We start from the raw sequence: 9438 nt of genomic DNA on the forward strand, positions 1-9438 counted from the left end.
CTATGTTAGAGGCAGAGCTGGAGTATGAAGGGGGATCGACACCAATCTCCCGGGGGGAGGTCACTGAGGTCGTCAAACAACTTCACAGTGGCAAAGCCCCGGGGGTGGATGAGATCCGCCCAGAAATGCTGAAGGCTCTGGGTGTTGAGGGACTGTCATGGTTGACACGTCTCATCAACGTTGCGTGGAAGTCGGAAACAGTACCGAAGGAGTGGCAGACCGGAGTGGTGGTTCCCCTTTTCAAAAAGGGGGATCAGAGGGTGTGTGCCAATTACCGAGGCATCACACTACTCAGCCTCCCCGGGAAAGTTTACTCTAAGGTACTCGAAAGGAGGGTCAGGCCGATTGTCGAACCTCAGATTGAGGAGGAACAATGCGGATTCCGTCCCGGTCGTGGAACGACGGATCAGCTTTTTACTCTCGCAAGGATCCTGGAGGGGGCCTGGGAGTATGCTTATCCAGTCTACATGTGTTTTGTAGACTTGGAGAAGGCGTATGACCGGGTTCCCAGGGAGTCACTGTGGGAGGTGCTGCGGGAGTATGGGGTGAGGGGGTCTCTACTCAGGGCCATCCAATCTCTGTACTCCCAAAGCGAGAGCTGTGTCCGGGTCCTCGGCAGTAAGTCGGACCCATTTCAGGTGAGGGTTGGCCTCCGCCAGGGCTGCGCTTTGTCACCAATCCTGTTTGTAATATACATGGATCGGATTTCGAGGCGTAGTCGTGGGGGAGGGGGTCTGCAGTTCGGTGGACTAAGGATTGCACCACTGCTTTTTGCAGATGATGTGGTTCTGATGGCTTCATCGGTCTGCGACCTTCAGCACTCACTGGATCGGTTCGCAACCGAGTGTGAAGCGGCTGGGATGAGGATCAGCACCTCCAAATCTGAGGCCATGGTTCTCAGCAGGAAACCGATGGACTGTCCACTCCAAGTAGGGAATGAGTCCTTACCCCAAGTGAAGGAGTTCAAGTATCTCGGGGTCTTGTTCTCGAGTGAGGGAACAATGGAGCGTGAGATGGGTCGGAGAATCGGAGCAGCGGGAGCGGTACTGCAGTCTCTTTACCGCACCGTTGTGACGAAAAGGGAGCTGAGCCAGAAGGCAAAGCTCTCTGTCTACCGGGCCATTTTCGTTCCTACCCTCACCTATGGTCATGAAGGATGGGTCATGACCGAAAGAACGAGATCGCGGGTACAAGCGGCCGAGATGGGTTTTCTCCGCAGGGTGGCTGGTGTCTCCCTTAGGGATAAGGTGAGAAGTTCGGTCATCCGGGAGGGACTCGGAGTTGAACCGCTCCTCCTTCGCGTCGAAAGGAGCCAGTTGAGGTGGTTCGGGCACCTAGTTAGGATGCCACCTGGGCGCCTCCCTAGGGAGGTGTTCCAGGCACGTCCAGCTGGGAAGAGACCAAGGGGTAGACCTAGAACCAGATGGAGGGATTATATCTCTTCTCTGGCCTGGGAGCGCCTTGGGATCCCCCAGTCAGAGCTGGTTGATGTGGCCAGGGAAAAGAAAGTTTGGGGCTCTCTGCTGGAACTGCTACCTCCGCGACCCGACCACGGATAAGCGGGAGAAGATGGATGGATGGATGGATGGTAATTAACTATTCTATCATTTGTAAAACTACTGTGTTAAAAACGACAATTTCAAAAATACAGATTCTAATGGTCAGATATAGATATACAGATACTGAAGATAGGCAGGTACTTGCTTTCAAGCAGAACACAGGGGGAAACAAACTTAGCGGGAGTGTTTACGTGTTCGGCGTAATGACGTACAACGGCCTCGACAATTTCTGTAGTCCTGCTCAGCCACTCGGTAACAGCCATCGTTTTTCAGGCACGTATACTCTTCAAAAATCCCCAGTGGGGTCACTGCTGATGTATTTAATGTCGTAGAACAAAACGTGATTTATCTCTTAAATTTGTGTCAACCACAGACCTTATTTCGAGCTATTTTCCAAAACCCTATGGAAAAAATGCATTGCTTTTTGAGGAAGGAACCGGAAGTGCTAAAAATGCTAACTTACTTCCGGGTTTTACAACGCGTCACTGCGGTTCTCTGTAGGTGTCAACTGTTCAAAATCTGATAACGATTTCTATTTTTTAAATCGAAAGTTATACAAGTCTCTGTGTTGCAATTGGTTAGCGTGTTTGGCTGTTAACTGAAAGGTTGTTGGTTCAAGCCCACCCAGGGACGATTATTTTTGTGCTGACAACGACGATGCCTCCAACATTACAAGAAAGTAAATCAAGTTTTGCTAATCTAGCATCACATCCGGTGCCCACCATCTGCCGTTATAGCAATATTGTAATAGTCTTAAAGCAGGGGTCTGCAACCTTTTTGACCAAAATAGCAATTTTGCCCCCTTTTCACCAATGTTTTTGGTCTGGAGCCGCAAAACATATTTGATAGGTTATGAAGTTGTATATATTGTTATATCAGACAAAAACTACAGTTGTTTTGCATTTATTGTTTATTACATTATAGAAAACTGTTTACTTAGGAGAATAAAAAAAATACACAGTCCTACTTTAAAATAAACGTTCTTTTTTTTGGGAGGGGTGTAAGTTGATTACATATTATCAAATGGAATAATTCAATGTATACGACAGTGGCATAGCTAAATGTGTTAGTTCTAAAGGTGTGTTTTGCTCCGCTCACCGGTCCCTCACAGTTACTGTGATTTAAATGGGTGCGTTATTGCGTTAAATTATGGGATGGAACTGAACCGAATCTCCCTGCGGATGTAATTTACAGGTGAATACAGCGATGTCCTCTCACAGCACCATGGAAAAGTGAAAGTAACCAGAGAGGAGTGATGATTGGTTAACGCGGGGTAACATTGCAGGACAAGCCAATCAGAGACAGAGTTGGGCGGGTCTTGCCTTATGGGGAAAATACACACACACGAACACTTGATAATGCTAACACACACACACACACACACACACACACACACACACACTCAGCGAGAGCGGCAGCGCATTTGCAACTTGGAAATATAACCACTATTTTCAATTTGTGGGGACGCAAAAAATATTACGGTAAAATGTAAACTGTGTGCAGGACAGAAAGCATTGTCCACATCGAAAAACAGCAATGCCAATCTCCTGAAGCACCTAAGTTATGTACATAGTCGCCAAAGACCCCACCGTCTCAACCACCGGCAGTGACCCAGATGGAGCAACACCATCTAAACAACCAAAAAACGATTTTTTTAAATCTCCACATGTCGATCGATTGCCAGGTATGTTGTTGAGGACATGCTGCCCATCGCAACGGTCGAGTCTGTTGGCTTCAGAGAACTATTCAGCAAAAAACAAGACAAAAACTTGTATTTTTATTGTTATTATTTTTAAAGTAATGTATTACTAGTTACTTTTATAATTGAGTAACTAATAAAGTAACTAGTAACTATAACTATTACTAGTTACTTTTTTAAAGTAACTTGCCCAACACTGATTAAGAGTGATATTTAATTATTGTTGTGACCAGTCGGAACCAGATACTTAAGTTGCACGTGCATTGGTGTGATTACGGAGCCAGAAAGCAATGCACGTTTCTTGGTTAGGGTAATGCGATGTTGAAATATGTGTAACGTATTTCAACATCTCAAACGAATGTTCAAAGTGATTCAACTGATAAAGCTCAAGATGAACCCAACGAAAAGCAAAGAGGAAATGTGTAAAGTCTTGGGAGGCGAAACCTACAGTATGTTCAGTACTACATGCGTTTTACCTTCACCCATGGATGCACAATAAGAACGGACCCATATCGTCTTACTGCCAGCCCACGGAGCTGTAATAATGGATATATTGCACATGTTTGCTGTAATTCATCATTTGTAACATATTATACATGGGCTGTATGATGCAGCGACGTGCAGTCAGGGGAGCGTCTATCGTTATTCCAACCCAGTTTAGATTTAACCACTCCCATTTCCGCATTACGCAAGGATCGACGTAGCTCTACGCGATAGCGTCATAGACATGGCACACCCGCGAAATCTGAATCTGACAAGCAAAATACCGTCCTTATAAAAAACTGCATAATATACAATATAATAGTGCTTCTTTGTCGATATGACTGACGACCACACTTATGCAGTGCTGAGGTAATATTAATTCATCATTTAATATTAATTCCTGATGGATATAAGAGGGATACATTAGCAAACATCTGTATATATAGCCTATATATAATGTTTCGTTTTTTACAGGATCGTTTACTTTCAGTCAACAAATCCTTTGGAAAGACAAAAAACAACTATTCAATATCCTGCTTTACTGCGACCGCTATAACTGCCGAAGATGAAGTCGCTAAAGCTACGTTCTTGCGTAATGCGGAAGTGGGCGTGGTTAAATCTAAACTGGGTTGGAATAACGATAGACGCGTCAGGGGAGGCAGGGGAGGCAGAGCCTCCCCTGTCATACTCCAATGTAACGGAAAAACAACTAAAGAAAAACTAAATAGTAATCATAATAAAATGTCTCCACTGATCTATGATGTAAGTGTGATTAATGTATGATTCCAATCGCTTTTTAAAGTCAAAATCAGCTAATTTGCCGAGCTCCGCTACAACTATGGGTAGCGATGGCAGGGACGAGCTCTGCCTCTCGTAAGCCCATAGTAACTTGCTGGAGCACGGGCACTAATTTAGCGGGGGCACTTATTTTGTGAGCGCGCTCAAGCCAGTTACTGTGGGGTGAGGTGAGGCACAGATGAGCTCTGCCTCACCTCAGAATGCGTCACCCCACAGAATCTGGCTGGAAAGAGGGCCCTAAGCGCATGCCTGTCACTGTAGGTCACCAATGTAATGTTTGTGGATCCCTTTATTACATTTATTCTCGCCATCCATAGTCTCTAAATAACTTATTTAACGTTTATATGATATTTAGGCTCGCTGTTCTCATCATATAACGGCAATGAAAAAAGCAGCAGGAGAGGCAGCCATAACCTCTGCCGAACTGAAGGGGGCGCACGTGAGCCCACAGGTTCTTGTTGCTACTGTTATTCTACGCAGAGACGGTAGACACAAACAACAAACTAGACTTTTGAAACTACAGGAAGATAAGAAGGACTTTTACAAAAAACTAATAGAGATTGTTGTCCAGAAGGAGAGCATGGACTTAATCTTCAAGTCAAGGTAAAACCACAATTGTAATGAATATGGGATCTTACTAAGAAAGAACAATCCAATATTTAGATTTTGGGTATCCTTTTGTTGAACGGTCTGTTTAAAATGAATCGAAGCATCAGACTAAAAAAGCATTTGAAAATAACCGAATATTTTGATTAAGGTCAAAATATAATATTTGTAAATCTGACTCTGAAAGAGTCAGTGCCTCACCAGCCATGAAGCTCACTGGTATGATGTAAATCTTGTATTAAATAAAGTTAATATTACCGACGTAGATTAACGTCCCTGTAGCTTCTTATTGCTCATGCAACATACCAAGGAGTTGAACGTTGCTGTTTGCTATTACTATAATACCACGCAGAGATAAACCAGAGTTTACAACCTTTGCATGTGGGCACAACACGTTTTGACCCAGATTAATTAGTTATACCATATGATATCGCCAAGGAAGTCGTCATACTTATACATTTATAAATAAAGATATATGTGTCAAAGAAGCTCTAATCAATTCAACAGTTGTATTAATTATACTTGTATATATATATATATATATGTATATAGCCTGTGTTGTATATTTATACTCACAAATGAACAACCTTGTGTGTGTCAAATAACAAGTTGTATTGTAGTGTTTATTATAGTGTTGTTTTATGCTGCACATTTTGATTTCAGAGCACAGGAGAATGCTGGGCACAACATAAAGCTCAACAGTGAAGCTGGCAATGCTGAACACAACCATCTAGAGTTATAATATTTATTCAGCTAAAAAAATCTAAGCTCTACGAAAATGTAATTAAAAATACATAAGCATTTCAGGTAGAAATCAGCATTTTATATAGAAATTCACAAAAATAAGAAATGAAACCTAAAAGAGATGTTAACACATGTATACCTCTGATGGCTGGCATAGTAGAACTAGTTTGAAAAAATAGTGACAACAAATGTAAATACAATTTATATAGATTAAAAGGTAATATATATAATATTGATTGCAATTATTATATTAAAAAATCCACCAAACATGATCATATGGTTGGTATTTAGGGGTGTTGTAGTGTGTGACATTGGTATTTATGGAAACATTTTACACTTTTCCTTCAAGTAGCCTACTATATGTTTTAGTTACTTGCGGGGTACTTAACATGAATAATCACAGTTACTATCTTTTTACTCCATCACATTTCAAAGAGAAATAGGCTATTATTATGTTAACTCCACCACAGTAATCCATCATCAGCTTTACTTTTTAGATAATGATTGAACTCACAATTGATCATAACAGGCCTCAAAATACATATATATTTTATTTTTTATATATTACCAAGTGGTTTCATGTACAACCCACAAAAGTATCATGCTAAATTAAGCTCTGTTGCTTGGATATCACTAGATCCTGTAACATCAGCGTAATATAAAAGTACATAACGATTGATGTGTACATTAGCATAATTACTAATGTCTCGGACGTTAAACTAGTTAGCCACTAGCCGCTAACTGCCGCGGCCGCCTCGTTATATGTTCATATCAAATCCATCATAACAAACCAGAATGCGCGGTGCTGTTAGGTGTACGCAAATTGACGTGCTTGATGTGAACGATCCTTTTGGGGGGTTATGGCTAGAAAGGATCCGTCTTGTGTAAAACTTGCGAGAGTTTGCAAGTCACGTGGCTGAATGTTTACGTTTGGCAGGCAGCCTTTCAGTTACGATCGTTAACTAACATCAGCAAATGATGGTGAGAAGCTAAACTATCTATTAATTATGTCAATTACAGGGAGTGTGATTGTTGAAATAGGGTGTTAGCGGTCTTGCTGTTCAAAGAAGAATGACAACACTGTAGATCACCAACACTATGGTTTATTTTAAAGAGACGTCCATCGATGATGACAGGAGGAGGCACAGCAGCCTTCTGTCTCATGGACAGATGTGTTCATGACGACTTATTTACTTTAATTCATTCACAGTGCGGTATAATGAGACAATAACAGGCTACAGATGCGGACATATACACACACATATATTTATATAAATATATACAATTTCAGAATCAAACAAGTATGAGAGCACTCTCATAATAACGTAACACAATCAGAGACTGGATATATCCCCCCCTCTCTCTCTGGTCGCTGAAATGGGGAATTGAAATTACGGACCAAAAGTTTTATTTACAAGTATTTAAAGTAAGCATATGATACCAAACCAACTGAGACCCGTCTGTCCGGCGCATCTACGCACTGTACAACACACACACCTACACACTGTAACACGCACACACCTACACACTGTACCAAACACACCTACACACTGTACCACACACACCTACAGCTCCTAAAGCAGGCTACAGCCATGGTGAATTTTATTATGTGAAGCACTAAAGAGTCTTAGAAAGATATCGACTCTTTGTTTGTAGTTCTACTAAACTAAAGCAAATAGGCCTAAAGAGAGTACGCCTGGCTGTTATACTGAGTGATATATATTTTACACACTGCTCTGCTTTCTGCACGGACCTCACAGCTGTTCTCCCTGTAAACATTGGGTCGCGATGAAAGCAGTTACTAAAATAATATCCAGGGGATGCATGTAGAGCTGTCATTGGCTGAGATAAGTCCGGCCGTGCGTCACGCCTCCACCGTTCCCGGAAATGCATCCGTGGAGGAGCCGTGGAGGACCCATCAGTGTGTCCTCGATTATAGCTCCTCCAGAGAGCCTCCTCGACGCTCGATGCTCGGTCCTCGAAGTGCATTTAGAGAAAGGAGATGTCCTTCAACATGGCGCGCTGAAATTCATTTCTGGGTCACTACCGGAGGACCGAGGAGTCGAGGAATCGAGGAGGGGAAATTTGAGTATTGAGAAACCTCTATAGAGATATAAGAGTTAGGACACTCCCATAGACCTCCGTTGTAAAAGATGGCGGCGCCTACTTCCGGGGTATGGACATCGAAATAGTTCCAAATATTGTCATTTGGGCGTTGGACCTCATTCACATTACGGGGCGTCGATTAGTTCCAGAGGTAAGTTGCTGAAATATCGAACTCTTTTGAATTGTCAACTGTCTATATTGTGTCAGAGGCCCTTTATGATGCATACTGGTCTTCATTTGTATATGCCCAGCGTAATTCTCTATTTTTTTATCTTGGTTGTTACAACCAATTTTGCTAGCATTGCCTGCTAGTTAGCTAGCGCGACTTCGTCAGCTTTGAAGGTAAGATTTCAGTAATGAATCGCTAGCAGCTTATATATCAATGATGCTGGGTAACTAACAAGCAGGATTTAGATTGATTATGTTTTTTTGTTGTTATTTTGGCTTTTATCTGCTAAACCTGACCGTGTCAGCCATCCTTAGTCGGCTTTTTCTGTATGATATGACTTAACTGCTAGCACTAGTAGAAATGAGGTGGCGTTTGTGATAAATATTTCATTTAATATTTAATTGAATTTTGGGATATACTAACATTTCATTATGTGACATGTTGACTGTACTTTGTTTTTTTTGTACTGTTCCGTGTTAACTCATCTGTACTGTACAACTAGCCTAGCGCTACTTTTTAATGCTTGATGGAATGCTAGGATAGATTCCTTTGTATTTTAATATACACACTAGTTTAATGATTGTTCTTCAAAGGTATTATTCAGTATTAAAAAAAGAATAGCCGACTGAACAGGCTACTCTACAGCAGCAACAACAATGGAGCTAAAGGCGAGCGAGGCACTGCCCCCTGGAGCAGACACCAACTACGCAGTGTGGAAATGTCTAAACAGAATAAGATCTGGTGTTGGACGTGCAAAAGCCACTCTCGCCAAATGGGGATACCTAAATGACGGGGACCTTGTGTGTGACTGCGGCATTGAACCACAAACCATGCAACACCTCCTGATATGCCCCCTGCTGGAGCAACCCTGCACAACATCGGACTTGGAAGAGTTTAATGAGAAGGGATAGCAATGTGTTCAGCTGTGGCTGAACCACATCTAACCAAGCCCTGTAACTGACTGCCTTGTGGACACAATAAGAAGAAGAAGCAGTGAATGAAGGATGAGCCTAAAACATGGTCATGCATCCAAAATGTGTATTTTTAACAAAATAAACACTTAAAAAAAATAATAAGCACTTTTTTTTATTCAGCCTCATATGTCAGCCATGGCTGTTGCTGCTGCTGCTGGCGGAGGCTGCTGCTGCTGAAGGAGGCTGGTGCTGGCAACGGCTGCAGGTGATGACTGCTGAAAGAAGAGGAGGCTGGAGGCGGCTGACGGTGGACCGTGAATGGAGATGCCAAGTACATCGATGGCAACGAGTAAGGTATTT

The 9438-nt window shown here is 42.4% G+C and overlaps 1 long non-coding RNA gene across 1 annotated transcript in view; it reads left to right on the top strand.

Annotated features, from left to right (window-relative positions):
• The first annotated feature begins 7784 nt into the window (after positions 1-7784).
• Positions 7785-9438, top strand: part of LOC307018904 — a 44017-nt gene continuing 42363 nt past the window's right edge. The window contains exons 1-2 of the long non-coding RNA XR_013802535.1: positions 7785-8146; positions 9259-9432. This is a non-coding gene — a long non-coding RNA (uncharacterized lncRNA). The remainder of the gene's footprint in view (positions 8147-9258; positions 9433-9438) is intronic.

The sequence above is a fragment of the Notothenia rossii genome, assembly GCF_949606895.1.
Source record: "Notothenia rossii genome assembly, chromosome: 9".
NCBI lineage: Eukaryota > Metazoa > Chordata > Actinopteri > Perciformes > Nototheniidae > Notothenia > Notothenia rossii.